Raw genomic sequence first — 15,630 nt, 5'->3', positions numbered from 1 at the left:
TTTGTCATTAAGATGAAATTCCTGTCTAAAAAAGCCCAAAAGACACACTTCCTCCCCCCAAAAAACACTCTTTTTTTGACCTTTACAAAAGTAGCTTGAATAAAGGAGATGAAGTAATTGCAAACCTTTCAGAAAGTAATAATATAAGGCTGAACAGCAATCTAGTTTATTCATAGAAGTCCTTCCTCTAATTGTTCTCCAGCATGGCCTTGGATTATATCCAATTGAAAGCTGAATTAAATACATACATTATGGGCATCACTACACCACAAATAGTGTGGAAAAGATGTGCAGTTTCTGCCTTACATCCAAAACTAATGCAAACCAATTAGAATCTTTTAATTATGGTTGAGCAAACCTGAAAACACACTAGTAAGTGTCATGATTGAATTTAGTTCCCTTCTCACCCTGTTGACATTCATTTAAATCTCAAAAAGATCTATTCTTCCCCAGACTCTATTTTTTATGCCCAAGTAAAGCTGGGTTATTTAAAAAAAAAAAAAAAAACACCAACCTGAAAACCCACAAGCCCCACGGAAGTTCCCGACTATTTACAAGACAAAGTGATAATTAACACACCAAATGGTCTTTTTGGCCACCTTTTGTAGCTTTGAGGCCAGAATACATCCCATGAGGTAACTATCCAAGAGCAATATCCAAACAGACTCTTTGGTTAAAGGCTATTTCAGGCCTCAGAGAACCACTTTTAATAGTCCTAAGACAGAACAAGGTATATGATCCTATGTATGGATCCAAAAGGATTTGTTTCAATAATCAGATCCACTGAAAAGTAATGCAGGTTATCTCATCTCTAACATTTAGTGGTGTTACTACATGCCTTGTATCCAGAGGCCATAAAACATCCCTAAAGCCACCAGGGAACAGTGACAAGAACAGCATGTCAAGACACCCGCGTTCTTCTGTCAGTCATGACTGTCTGCGCTACAAAAAAGCTTTTACACCTCCGTTTTCCTTGCTAAACTGCCAAAGATTTCCCTGTGAATACTTTATTTAAAATATTTTATTAAAAAGATGTCACTTAATGAAGTTAAACTTGATGCTCAAGGCCAGGTAGAAAGGTTCTTTTAACATCAGCAACTTGGAGACCAGCAGTTAATGTCGTAGGATATAATGCAAATACAGAACCACGCTTTCTACCTGTTGGGAGGAATTAAGGACAATTGTACTACCATGAGTCACTCTGCCTTCTGGAACACTGCCTGCATCATTCCAAAGATCAGCTACTGATCTGATGCCTCACAGAATCCAACTCCTGCACAACCACCAGCAGAAATAAAGGTTTAATTCTGCAAGGTTCTTGAACTTGTTGTAGCTCTTCTGTTGTCGGGAACTAGAAGCGCTTCTTTATGGTACCCAACACAACAGAACAGTTGCAGAACACAGATTCTATTAGGAAGCAGTATATTAAAGATTATGAGCAGTGAGAAAAGTTTTGCAGTCTGTGGATGAGATGTGTCAGACCTGATCTCAAAACAAACCTCAGGAGAATGCCAGCTCTACTCCACAAGTTAAAAAGCCGGATGCTTGCAGGGTTCCAGCACAGGCCCCTTCCTACAAACACGGCTGATGCAAAAGATAAACTCACATTATCACTGTCAATTAACTGCTAATTACACTTCAGATGAACATTAAGTTGTTCAAATATTTTAGCAATTTAAACAGTTGCAGTGGTCAGGGTAGACTGCTGAAATGCAGCAGAAAAAAAGAAAGGATTATTATATTCTCCATCTACAAGAACACTCTAATGACTCCTTCCCTTCTTGTATTTCCCCATCTCATTCAACCATTAAACTTGATAGGGGCTTCTCTTTGGAACTGTTGTGATTCACTGTGTTTTGTGTTGAGAAGAGCTTGTACCTTCTTTTTTGCTTGGAGCAATGAAGCAGAAATAAGTCTCAAGTTATGGAGCTGAGTATCAGTAACGCAGCTGCACAGTCCCTTTATACCTGTTTAGAGATCATGTAACTAAAGTAATGAAAATCCCATTTAATCCTAAAAAAATACGATTTTTGCTATGTATTTAATAATTTGTTACCTATATATTTGTTAGCTTAACTGTAAAATGTGATGAAATGAAAAAGATTATATAGCAATGAAAAAGATTATATAGCTTTAAATGCCTTGTGAACTTTATAAAGGCATTTCACTTTAATCCCAGTAAGAGGAATTAGTCAGTGGAGCACTACCTGTGCATTTACACCCAATCTGTTTGTAGCTATGGAGTGCCTATTTACTAGAGATGTCAAAAATAAAACAACTAATCTCAGCAGTGACAAAAGTGACATATGGAATAGGGAAACGCAAAGAAAATGACAGAATCTACAGGGTATTAGTCAGGCATTAACACAAAATTACTTGCTATAAGAAGGCACCTCCATATATATTAAAAGGGAATAGAACTGCTGTGTTTTGCATGTCCTGTTTACATTGACCATAAACTGCCAGATATGGATTCTGTATTTCAACAAAACAAGAATAACAAGGCTGCCACTAATAGCAACACACAATAGAAATAATAGATGGTCAGAAAACCAAAAAAGTGTTAAGGAAATCACAGTGGGAATGCAGTTGACACAGTAAACTATATGCTTATTTTTAACTGTGACAACATGGTAATAAAATACAGTACATGATGGCATCACAACAGGTAGCACCTTCTAACTCATGAATAAAACAAAATGCAAGGCTAAGTGGCAATACATATATTCTCTTCAAAGCTAAAATAAATTCCTGGATCACAAAACAATTTTTTTTTTATTTTATACATACACGTATACACAAACACAAGCTATAGTAGCTTTATTTGCAGGGGAAATATGCACAATGCAAAAGTATGTGTCATATCTGGCTACTCTATAATAGTTTCTGTTGTTGTTGTTGTTATTGTTATTGTTATCTGCAGAAAACCCAGAAAGACAGAAAAGGGTACTGAGGGAGGCAGTAGAAGAGCTCATAGAGGCACTTTCCATGATTTACCAGCAGTCCTGGCTAAGGGGAAGGTCCCAAGTGTCTGGAAGTCAGCAAATGTGACACCAATCTACAAGAAAGGCCAGAAGGAGGATCCAGGGAACTACAGGTGAGTCAGCCTGACTTTGGTGCCAGGGAGAAGGTCACGGAGCAGATCATCTTGAGTGCCGTCACACAGCACTTCTCTGATTATGTTGTATTTAAATGACTTGATTTGTTACAAATCTTACAGTCATTTAGTGGATTTATTTTTTATGCATACATAGACCTTATTTGTGGAGCTTTATGTTATGCAAAACCATGTATTTGCAGAAAAGAAATAAATCTCAGAGAGACAATTCCCCAACCCTACCCCCTGACAGAGAAGTTTTGTGGGAGTTTGTTTTCCCTTCTAACACCGTGGTTTCTAAGCATTGTAAATGTCAAGAAGATCATTGTGATCATTACATGTTCGAACAATGCAAGCAAAGTAACACTGCAAATGTTTGCTTGTATCTTGTTGGTTGTTTTCCTTTGTTTTAAACTGTCACACTGTTTTTCAGACTTCTCTGAAAGGAAGCCCAGTAGTTAACTATTGATCCTTCCCAGACTGTTTCTTGACAGGCTTAAGGAATCTCTCTGCAAACACCCTCAATACCAGGATTACTGACAGGCATTGAGTTCCATGGTTTGAAGTTGTCAGGGATTTGATCCCTGCCTAGAAATACTCTTCTCATCAGAAGTGCTGTTAAAAATTAAAACTTCCTGGTCTCACCCAGATGACAACTCTGACGTGTAACAAAACAACTCCTATTTGTCAACAAGTTCTTGACAAATTCTACTCCTGATGCCAGGAGAGTAATTTCTGGCTAGGTGACAGACACAGCACCCTTCATCCTAGAGCTCTGTTAGAATACCAGCCAAAGTTTTCCTCTCCCAGTGTTCAATGATCCCCTCTGATTTTGAAAGTGTAAGAAAGTTCAGAACAAGGTGGGTAATATTTCTCACAGACAAGTCTGAGGGTTGCCCCACCTTCTAGGCAGAACATAGTTTCTCATTACCAGTGCACTACCTATATGAACTGTAAAAATTATCTTTTTTATTAAAAACAATAATTTAAAAAAAAAAAAGTATTAATAAACCAGTTAACAGAATTTCCAGAGCTGTCTCCTGCAACCAAACAATACAGTGACAAGCTACAGAGTTTGAAACTTGCTCATCAAGTATTGCAGACGTGTAATTCCCTGTCTAGTAAAGTCAGAGTCAGCAAGAGAAGCTATTCAGATCAAAAAGAAAAAAGAAAGCACTCTGATTAGGAGTTATACACAAATGGGAATGATCCAAAGGAGGAGGAGTTATGTGTAATTGGATCAGGCTGGTTCAATCAAGGTCTGAAAATAGTCACTTCAGCAAATGAAAGTGAAATCAAGAGATTTTTACACACTATAAAGAAAGGCTTTACCATCTGATTCTGAAAGTTCTGCTTCAGCCCATTTAAAATGGTCGACCAGAAAAATCAAATTTAGTCCTGTAAACAATTCTGCCATTGAAAACTATGATTTTAATCCAAAATAAGAACTGATTGAAATGAGAAGCATCAAAATTCTCTACTTTATGTCTAAATACCTCACCAAATGTATGGTATATTGCTTAAAGTGAAAAAAAAAAAAAAATACCACAAGCACATTTTGATGACGTTAAAAAAAAAAAATCTGTAATTTCACTGATTACAAGGAATCCACATGGGAAGTACAGCTCTGCTCCTACTCAGGGAATTTCTTGTCCTTTCTGGCTTTGCATTTTAATCACTCAAACAAGTAACTACAGATTCTCCCACCTATTGTACTTTAAGCTGACAACTACAGTCTTTGCTCATTCGAATGTCTAGTCAAAAGTGAATTACCTTTCCCACATGTGCTACCATCATTTTCCTGTTACAAAGATCTATGGCTTAAATAAAAGTTCACCCTTTCCTCAACATTTTTAAGACTTGCAAACAATCTGTTTAGGCTACATCACTGCCAGGTAATCTCAGAAAAATATATGGGACTTGAAAGCACTGTAATTATAAAAAGCCTTTAAAACATCCTGATGTCATGGTAACACATGTCATGGGCCATTAGTAATTCTACCATTACCAACCCAGGAGCATCTGAGCACTGTTTCTGAAAACAAAACAATAAACATTTTAAAAGGAATATGATACAACAAGGTCAGGGGAAATTTTGATGTTTGCAGGGAATCATGTTTATTCAAGAGGATATTTTTGATTCTACTGTTAATATTTAATTATTTCTACATTTCTGTGGATCTGAAAAGGAGGGTCAGATTTCAATAAACAATAGGTTCCATTCAATCATTAGTCACTGGTGAGCTGTAAATGAAAATTCATGTAAAAGCATCAAGAGGAAAAAAAGAGCAAGGGTTAAATGATTATCAGCTTCACTGTTGTCAATCACAGGGGTTATAACAGAACGATGTCAACAAGATTATACCACATTGTATAAACTTTTGCTTCTATTAACCTAAAAAGATGTGAGTTATAGACCTAAAGATACACTAAATGAGGAAACAAAGACACAGGTTGCCTTTTGTCTAGTACACAAACACCTCATAGAGCAATTCTCTGCTAGAAATCTCTCGCTATACTGGAGCGACGTTATTGACTTTAAACATTTCTGTGCTGAGAAGATTATAAAGCAGTTCATAATCATTTGAACACAAACATGAAATCCTAAGTAAAACACAGAGGTATCTACCCTTTCAGAAAAATATTTCCCCAAAGTTACCCAGAATTTTAACAACTATGACATTTCTTAATATGTTCTCAGTACAGTTCTCATAACTGTATTTCCTGCTCCCAAAATTCTCTTGGTTATTATCAATTAGTGCAGCAAATACAGAAAGTCAATTAACATTGACATGTCTTGGACAGAATCCCATAACGCTTTGCAAGCTGACAATAGGCAGATTCTGTGGGATAAAAATTGTCTGGCAAAAAATATCTTGATACAAATGAAAGCTGGTGACAGCTTTATTTAGTTCACTACTTAGCTCATTCTTCTTTTCTATCACACGTACCACCTACTGTGCAGCACAAATGAACACATTTGTGTGCTGTTCTGTCAGAAATCCTCCCCAAGTTCACCTTTGCAGTTCTCCACACTGTGCAGACAGTGTTGGGTTTGGGTTTTGTTTTTTTATTATTTAGTTGGCTTTGGGGTTTTCCATTGGATTGCTGTTGTTTTGTTTATAATGGGAAAAGCTTCTTCCATGAGATTGCCAACTGGCAGAAGAGGCAGCACCATTCAGCCACTGGTTGAGATTGCACAGTTCAAGTTCTCAGCTGTTTTAATTCACTACATGCTTATTTATGGTACAGGCTTTTGTCGTGCACATGTCAAAACATTGCATGTGAACTGAAGGAATAGCAAAGGCTTTTATGAGGGGACAAAAATGCACATGTGAACAAATGCCAGCAGATAATCTGTGATTATAAATAGAAATGAAGTATTTATCAGGTTATAGGTAAGATTGCAAAAAATTATTCTCCTGTCATGTCTCAATAAGCCTCTCAATTTATATCCTGTCTCATTAAGAGACAGATCAGCATGAGAGCCAAAGGACTAACTTGCTTCTTTTCCCAAATTCCATCTCCATCAAGCCTTAGGCTGTTTGCTTCTTTTCCTGTTTTAATAGGATGGACACTCAGTTTATCTTATACTCCCCTTAGAGGGAAAACAAGTAGGGGTAACACTCAGGTAATTCCCTCTAATTGAGTCATGTCATGAGAGTTTAACGGTGCGAATGCTCATCAGAAACTCTCATTCTGATATGCCAGCTACCGGCAAATTATCAGTTGCCAAACATAATCAAGAGAATGAATTACAAGAGCTGTTACAGCAGCGTCAAGCTGGATAAGGAAATGGATGTTCACTGCACAGCCACAGCTGAGACATTCCCAGTAAAGTGCAGAAGGCTGTAATTAATAAAAGCTGTGGAAATATCAAATAATTTTTTTTGCCCCAACAAAATTATGAGTTTCAAATGGAAACAAATATTCAAATCATTAATTCTGAGTGCCTTTTCCAGTTTTTTGAACACTTACATATTCTTTTCCTATATTGTTCAGCATTGAACATAAAAATATTGAGTATTGAACATAAAAATTCAGATTGTATAACAGGTCTATTATTAATAACTTTCTACTAGAAGACAAAGAGTAATACTCCTGTTTTTGATAGCAAAAATTTTCATCACACACTCTTGAAAATATTGAAAAATACTTCAGGAAAGGGCTACTTTTGATAATGGGAGAATTGGAGGCAAAAATTCCAGGAATTTTCTCCTGCAGAGTTTTCCTGAAATATTATCATCATCTCGAGGTGTTTGTAAGATGTTAAGGCCTTTCACTCTCCAGTCAGGTACTTTCTATTGAGAGCATTTTCACTCCAGTTGTGTCTCATGGAAACAGCATCAGCAGATACTCAGCTACAAGTCTGATCACCTTAAATGCCCAGTGTAGAACAACCAAAAGAGAATTAAATTCAAGCCTAGGGAATGAATTTTCTTTACTGAGCAAGAAGATTTTAGGCACCCTGCCACAACAGCACTAACTCAGGGTGCAAATATTAAATTTGTGTACACATTGATATTCACAAAGGTGAACTTATTGATCAAAGAATCATCTGCATCAACCAGCTGGGAATTCTCAGGTAGGAATCTGTTGATCCCTCTTCCTGTAACTGATTCTCTTTGGGACACATTCTAATTATTATAACAGAATTACTGAATACCCTAGCGGTTCGAGTCCTTCCCAGAGAGACATCAGTTCCAGGCTCTAGTCACATATTTGTAGAAATGCATAAATATTTTGAAAGAGACTGATGTATTCCATCTCTTAGGAAGAACCTCTAACCAATAAACTAAAGGCACATATTCTCACTCAGTAGCAACTGTGGTTTAATTATCCCAAGAAAGATAAAGGCTTCAGAAAGAAGGATTTAGAGACTCCCACTGCAGACTCCAGCTAAGTGGAATGGGCATCATCCTCTACATTCATCTCTACCTCTACCCATGGTTCTATAACCAAAGAATGCTTTAATACAAATAGAATGGAATGGTAAATCTCTCATATTTTGTTGGGTATCAGATATGGTCAGTGGCTCTGCACTGTGGGATGTGAGTGCACAGACTGCACCTGTGCTGACAAAAAGGTTATAATTAGCTAGTAAATCCATCTGGAATTTAGGAGAACAGCTGGGTATTCAGCTGACAACCACCATCAAAAGGTTGTTACTTCTCTGCACACCCAATACTGGTCTCCTGGTGGTTTGAGTTCATAGATGGCAGCTAAGCACAGACTTCTGGAGCTCTACATTTTGAGTTTACAAGGCTGAAGGATTCATTTTGCAGCACTTCCCTCCTGGGTCAGATGCCAAGCCAGAAGAGAACCAAAGGCAGAAAATGGGAGCATCTGAAGATCTGGGGCACAGAAGCAGGCAGATGACAGGAAGTCTGGGAGAGACCCAGTTTTACACAAGTGCTCCTAATTCATCAGCTCATTAATCATCATTCCCTGGACATAAGACAAATCCAGCAGTATCAGAAGTAGCAAGGTACACAACTAGACAAGAGGGATTGGTAACAACATGGCTTAGGCAGGGGCAGTCCCAAATGCAAGGAAGAGAGGTGCCAGGCTTCTCCCAGCCCTTTGAAAAGTGGCCAAGCTGTGCACACTGTAATAAGATTAAGATATTTCTATCCCTTTCCAGATACTACTTCACTGCTTTGTTATTCCTGGTCTAATAACTCATCCGGCTTGACAGGCAATCCATCAGACTAACAGCAACAATGAAATGCAAAAAAGCTGCAAGCATTTACCAAACCTCTGATTTTCCAACTGTTCTCATCTTAATTCATAATTATTTGATCATTATTGACTGTGAAAGACTCCAGTGAGCCAGAAGATTCCTTATTAACACCTACCCATTCACGTGATACCTTTCCAGAGTTCTGTAAGTCATATGTTCCCATACACCATTTACTTGTAGTGTTTTCACACACAAGCTGTCTCCAACTCACAGTAGAAACAAAGTTGCTGCCACAGTTCAACAGCACTGATGTTCTCCTGGCATTAGTACTTCCAAGGAAATGTTGAAAATAAATGGTGTGAAAAGTGGAAGTGTTAGGAAGAAAAATACCTCGTGCACATATTACCTGTACTTATAATTTTCCTGTGGTACTTACAGAAGTGTAGTGTTTTAGAATAATAGAAAGCATCCAGGGCAGAAGATCCAGGCAAACCTGGGGGGGGAGGGGGGGGGAAGATAGTTTTCTTCTTTTTAGTCTTCTATTAAATTCCATCCATTGCCAAAAACTCAGAATAAAAAACTGCAAACCATTTACTCTGCTCAATGTTTGCAAAAAAACCTTCAAAGCCAGCAGCACAGACATCTTTATGGTTAATAAAATGACAGAGACTTCTAAGTATGATTCTAAGAAGTGCAACAGGCCAAAGGAATTTAAAGTCAAAATGTGCCTCCACTGAAAATAAAGTCCAGAGAACTATCTGAGATATAGCTGTAATTACAGCTACATTTGTCTGAAGTCAGGCATGGTGAATCCATTGTCCCTGTCACACATTCACCTGGGAGAAAGAATCACAGCTAAATGACAGCTCAAATATGCACAACTACTTTATTAATTTGAATGATTATTTTCATTCCCCAGTCATTAGCCCACCTTTTTTAGAGAGAAAGTTTAGTTACAAAAGGATGCTCAACGAAGAAATGTAACAACTACTTCAAAAGCAGCTGAATTGGGATTTAAATCAGATTATGCACCAGATTTTATGTTAAAACTCCATCAGCATCTCTCCAATCCCACAAGACTAAATAAGACTCATTGCTACAATCATATCCTGCACTTATAACGTGCAATTTCACTTCTGTGACATATATAAATCATCAGTGGAGGTATATCAGCAATACAAAATTTCCCATAAGAAAAATTGCCATAAAAGATCAGTGATTTCATTTACAGGTGGGAAATTAATTAAAACTGTATAGTTTGTTTCATCCAAGAAGCTCAACTGCAGATGAACATTCTCTGGGAATTATTAATTCAAAACAGGATCTTGTTTTTTAAACTGAGTTACTAATTTCCCTCTTCAAACCAAAACCCAGAGGTCTGAAAGAATTTTCTCATGCCCCTCTAATTCTTTATTTATTTTTCTAGTGTAGAGATGAAATCTCTTCTTTAGTAAAGATGAGCAAAGCCTGTGAATTTCCTGTGCATAAACTTCATGGTCACAGACTCACCTCACTAGGGATTGCTGGTATCCTATTACCCTGGTCTTTTGAACAGAAAAAACGATAATAATTTCAGGAAACCATCTGTTTGCCTACGATAAACCTTGTTTTCTCCATGAAGCTGGAATTGGAAACTTAACTCTGGTAAATTATTTTATAAATACTGCAGTAATAAGTGATGTGAGGGTTGCAGTTCCTTTAGGTTTCATTATATATTGCTACTGCTTAACATTTTAGTTGTTTTGCTAAAGCAAAAGGAAGTAAGAAATTAGGTCTATCTCCCAAGTCTTCCAGAAATATAATTGTAACATCTCTGTATCACAGAGTACCATAAACAGAACACAAACCAGTTTCTCTTCTAAAATTGTGGGTGCAGTTTTTTCTACACTTAAAAGCAGTACATTCCAAAGGAAATTATTCCCTCAAGAGAGAAATTCACACAACTAATGTACCCCCATGAAAAAAGAAAACAAACCCACCACGCAGCATTTGTGGCGATTATTCTAAGTCCAATCAAACAACTTTTGACTTCCTAGGGAGATACTGTTTCCAAATTGAACATGTACTTCTGTGCATTTATCTATTATTCACATTTTCTGTTGATAAACCTGAGTCATTGCACCTACCAGGAAAATAAAGCTCCTACAGAAGAGGTAATCACATAAGAATACCTTGAAATAATAACTGAACACCAAGGGCACCTTCGATAGAAAAGGCAGAATGGAATTACCTAAATTAAAATATTAGCATGGGACAGAGATTTCCTGCTATAGTTGAAGATAAACTTCATTCAATTCTTTCAGAGTATCTAAGTTATCTCTGGTTTACTGTTCAATTTAAAGTAAAATATTATTCCTCATGACCCTTTTGTTATTTGGCATCCCCAGACAGATGATGGGAGAAGAAATCTTAGTTTTATTTACATATCTTACAGCTTTTATCAATGCCATAGTCTTCCTTCTATTTAATTATTATCACCGAGTAATAAATTTTTCCACTAGAAAAGGGATTGTTTTGAAGCAGAACCAGTGTGAATACAGCCAGCAAATAAAACTCTTAATCTGTAGTTACATGAGAGTATTTGAAAAAAAAGTATTTGAAAAAGCTACAGAAACAGTCATAAAGTTTGGGAAACTGATGATTAAATACCCTCAGAAAGAAATTTGTTCTGCAAATACCATTTAAACAACATCTGAATGGCAAAATTCTGGGAGCTGCATATATCTTGACCCTTTAGAGAGTCAGACATCTGACCTCAGCATTCAAATGTGAGGTTACCATCAGAAGGTGCTTGCAAAAATATTCTGTGTTGATGGCTTGGTACCAGTGTGACTGGGAGACAGAGTTGGGGCAGAAGCAAAGGTTTCCCTGGGTCCTAAGAAGACCATTTTTCCAGTCTTCTGCCTGAGTTATAAGCACTAGACTTTGCAGTGCAGATAATTCCTTCTTGTATATTTCAGAAAGCATTTAAAGAAGATTAAAGAGAAGAGTATTTTGCTCTAATAGCTCCTGGAACTGGAGACCCACTGAATTTGAACTCAGAGGACTTCAAGCTGCTGTGGTTTGGGGCCCACTAAGTACGATGTGTCAAAACTGTCCCCAGCTATGCTGAGGAAAGAGATGTATATATTCATCTCCCTACATGGACATCACTACCCCCTGGCCAGAATCCTCCCCAGCACAGACTGCAGTTATTGAAAGGAATACCAACAATATGTCAGTTAACCAGACCAGTCTCCCAGCAGTGGGTAAGTCACAGCTCAGGAGGGATCCTGAACATCCCGAAAAAAAATGTAAGAGTGGTTCCTGCCACTTGCCAGCTTTTTAGCACAGGAGAAGGAAGTCTCACTCAGTGAGGACTGGCAAACCCCCAGAGTTAACACCTGTCAACAAAACAAAAGGCTGAAACTCATAATCCCCAACTGTCTGCATCTGTGTCATGGCCAAGAGTATATTAAAGAGAAAAGGAAAACTGAAATGAATGCTTCTGTGTCCTTGGTTGAACCCGACGCTCTTAGAAGTTTTTTTCCAGCCTAAACAATTCTATGATTCTTATCTAATAGTGAAGGGAGAAACTTCTGAGTTCTAAGTCCCTGCTATATAAGCCAAGTGTTCAGGTAAATGACTGCATGTCATAAAGAACTATTTTTGAGGGGATTTCTCTAAGAAAAGAAAAATTCTTTTCCTCATATTTAAACTCCTGCTAATTTTATATTTCTGATCTTGAGCTGATAGGAATTTGGTTTGGGGTTTTATTTGTTGGTTTTTTTTTGGTTTGGTTTGTCTTATTTTGATAAGAGCTTCAAAACTTACAATAGAACTTCCCATTTTCTCAATAACTCTCTGAGGAAAGGGGCTGCTCTTTATTGCTCCTTGTTGTGCTGAATGAGAAGATGAAATCTGCAGGGAGGAGAAACAGTTCAGAGAGATGAGGACAGAACAGCCAATGCCCAAGTGCCTTCCCATTCCTTGAGCTTCTGGGAACAAGAAGCTGTACAAGGTATTTGCTGACACTACACTTGGGAAAACAGCAGCCTTTACGAGGTGTGAGTTGTCAAAGCTCCTGCAATGTGGCCAAGTAAGAAATGCCAAAAGAAAAATCCATTACCAGAACACAGATGGATGCCCTGAGGCCTTCACAGCTCCTGTTAAGTTTTCTCCAGCCAGGTTCCACCCACAGCACCACAGTCATGGTGATCTACACATCTCCTACCTAATTTGATTTCACAGAAGCATCCCTTGCCTTGAAAAGAATCATCCCATGAGGACTGAACATTGATATCAAAAGCTTAATGCACCAACAAAAAAAGGCATTGGGAAGAGAACAAAGTGGAACTGTGAACTGAGTTTTTCTGACAAACCCCAAACACCACCACTACCTCATCCCACTCCCCAGGCTACACAAGTGACAATTTCTCAGCATTTTTTCACCAATCTTAGGAAAAATAAGACAGCATCAGGTAAGTTTTTCCAGAGGAATCAGTTTCATCTCCCACCAAAGGGACTCTTACACAATAGAGTAATCCATGTTATCTTTAGATTACCCAAACTCCTTTAACACAGTATAAATATTCAAAAAAATCTCACAGTGGTTACCACAGCAACAAAGTGTGCTGTGGTGCATTAACAACTCCATGGCTGCCAGCAGGATCTGCACTACAATTGGTCTCATTACTTAAGATTTTTCTCCCCATTCACCTAATGGAGATGTACCAGCTCACATAACTCTGTATCTTCCCATTGCATCAGCATAACCAGCAGACAGAAAACTCCTCTGCATGTACTGACCACACAGGTATCGGAGTGTGCCTGCAGCTCCACAGTCACCCCAAACCCTCCAGAGTCCACCTCCAGTCCAGCTGACTTGGCTAATTCCATATTAAACTCCAGCCCTACTGCAGTCACAATATGATCAGTCTCCACTGTTCCAAAATCTGAAGCTGTACCCACTAAACACTCTCCCTCATCCTTGCTCCCTGTATGTGACACAGAACTCCTCTCCTTGCTGTTCCACTCTGTATCACAGAGTCTGTGTTACGTTTGGATCATCTGAAAACCATAATTCTTTGGAGGTGGATATAGACAGCACTTGGAAGGATCTTCAGGCACAATCAGCACCTTTAATTGGTCATTAAACACATCAGCTGTACCAATGCCAGGCCAATGGCAAAGCAGATGACAGAGGCTCTGAAGCAAGCCCATTATTCTGCTCTAGAACAGGGCATCTCTGGCACCAGGGTTACTCCCTCATAACCTTCACTCATAAACTCTTCAGCCCAGCTGGATTTGGCAGCAGCAAAAGCAGCAGTTCCTCCACTCATCAGAAGGACAGAAATGAGAGATGGGACCTCAGGGCAAGTTCCTGGAGCTGCAGGTGACAGACTGGACAGCTTACTGCACATCCATCAGGGCAAATGGCCCAGTGCCAAAAACAGTGTCACCAGACACACACAGACTTCCTTTGGCAAATTGCCCTTTAAATACCTTCTACCCCAATAAACCAAGAACTATTCTACTGCTTCACTCAAAGCCAGTTCCCTGCATAAATCAAACTGTCAGATTTCAGCAAATTATTTTTCTAAGCTAGATCTGCACAGCTGAGCTCAATGGCAATTGCAGAGTTTTGGAGAGAGTCACAGCTTTTATCATATGACTTTAGCTCCTCTATTAGAGATCTGAATTTATGTGGTTTAAGATATTAAGAATAATAATGATCTATATAAAAAACCTGAAGCAATCCGTTAACAGGTTTCAAACCTTACTCTGAGCAGGTGCTACTTGTTCAGATGACTCTAGAAAAGCTTAATTTTATAAATCAATCTATTTAAGAATCTGCTTACGTTTGTACAGCTGGGTGAAGTGGTTGCAAAGTCCCACAAAGTTCATTTTCAGCTTTAGACAGACAATTTCAGCTTCCTATAAAATAAAGACATTCTCTGTGCAGTAGATTAAGGACAACAAAAACATACTTGGCCTCTGCTCTGTCCAAGCAATGCACTAGAGCTCCAACATTCAGGGTTCACAGTTTGCTCATCTAGCAAAAGGGACACAGACAAAAGAAATTAAAAGCACCAGAAGAGATATGGCCTGAGTATTATTCAATCAGAAAACAATTTTCAGAATTATTTAGAATATATGAACTACAAAGTGTTTGATGTAGCTGCATTTCTTATTTAAGAACACAAATCAACCTGTGAGCAAGAACACAACTCTGCATCAGACATTTCAGTGAAGAGTTTATGAGGAAGTAAAGTTCCCTAAATGGGCAAGGCATATTTTTCTGTAATTGTATTCTGAAAGAAGACCAACTTTTGAGTTCCTACCAGAATGCACTTCCTCCCACATGCAGATCCTGTTTCTAAGCAACATGCTGAACGTAGGAATAAAGCAGTCAGTTAAATATTACCATCAAGACTCACCTGCTGTGCCCTGAGAAGCAGCAGCTGTATGTCAAAGAGAAGACACTGACTTAATTCAGCAAAGCACAGGCTGTTAAGGACAGTGAGGTTAGGAAGCAGTGCTCACTCAAGGAGACCACAGGATTAACAAGCTCTCCACTATAAAAGTCTCCAGAAATGGAGACTTACCAAGACCTCTGCTCCAGCATACAGGCTCTCACTCTGCTCTGCAGCCTCAACCCTGATAAAGATGTTTTATCCTCTCCCTCAAACCAAACCAGTTTTCTGTGTTGTCTGCAAGATATTCTGTTGCTTTCCTAGAGAAGTGAGATAACACACCATCTTCTATGATCTAAAGCCACTGTTATTATGAAATATATCATCCTTTTGCTTAATAGTTCAGATGCTACAGTTAAAGATCTCATGAATTAAAGGAGACCTTCAATGAGCTA

The 15,630-nt window shown here is 38.3% G+C and overlaps 1 long non-coding RNA gene across 1 annotated transcript in view; it reads right to left on the bottom strand.

Moving 5' to 3' along the window:
* LOC126637206 (uncharacterized) overlaps positions 1 to 15,305 on the bottom strand; it is a 163,642-nt gene extending 148,337 nt beyond the window's left edge. Inside the window, exon 1 of the long non-coding RNA XR_007628273.1 lies at positions 15,200 to 15,305. This is a non-coding gene — a long non-coding RNA (uncharacterized LOC126637206). The remainder of the gene's footprint in view (positions 1 to 15,199) is intronic.
* Between the last annotated feature and the right edge of the window lie 325 nt (positions 15,306 to 15,630).

The sequence above is a fragment of the Myiozetetes cayanensis genome, unplaced genomic scaffold (genome assembly GCF_022539395.1).
Source record: "Myiozetetes cayanensis isolate MyiCay16 unplaced genomic scaffold, myiCay2020 scf15, whole genome shotgun sequence".
NCBI classification, from domain to species: Eukaryota; Metazoa; Chordata; class Aves; order Passeriformes; family Tyrannidae; genus Myiozetetes; species Myiozetetes cayanensis.
This window is presented reverse-complemented; position numbering and strand designations above follow the sequence as displayed.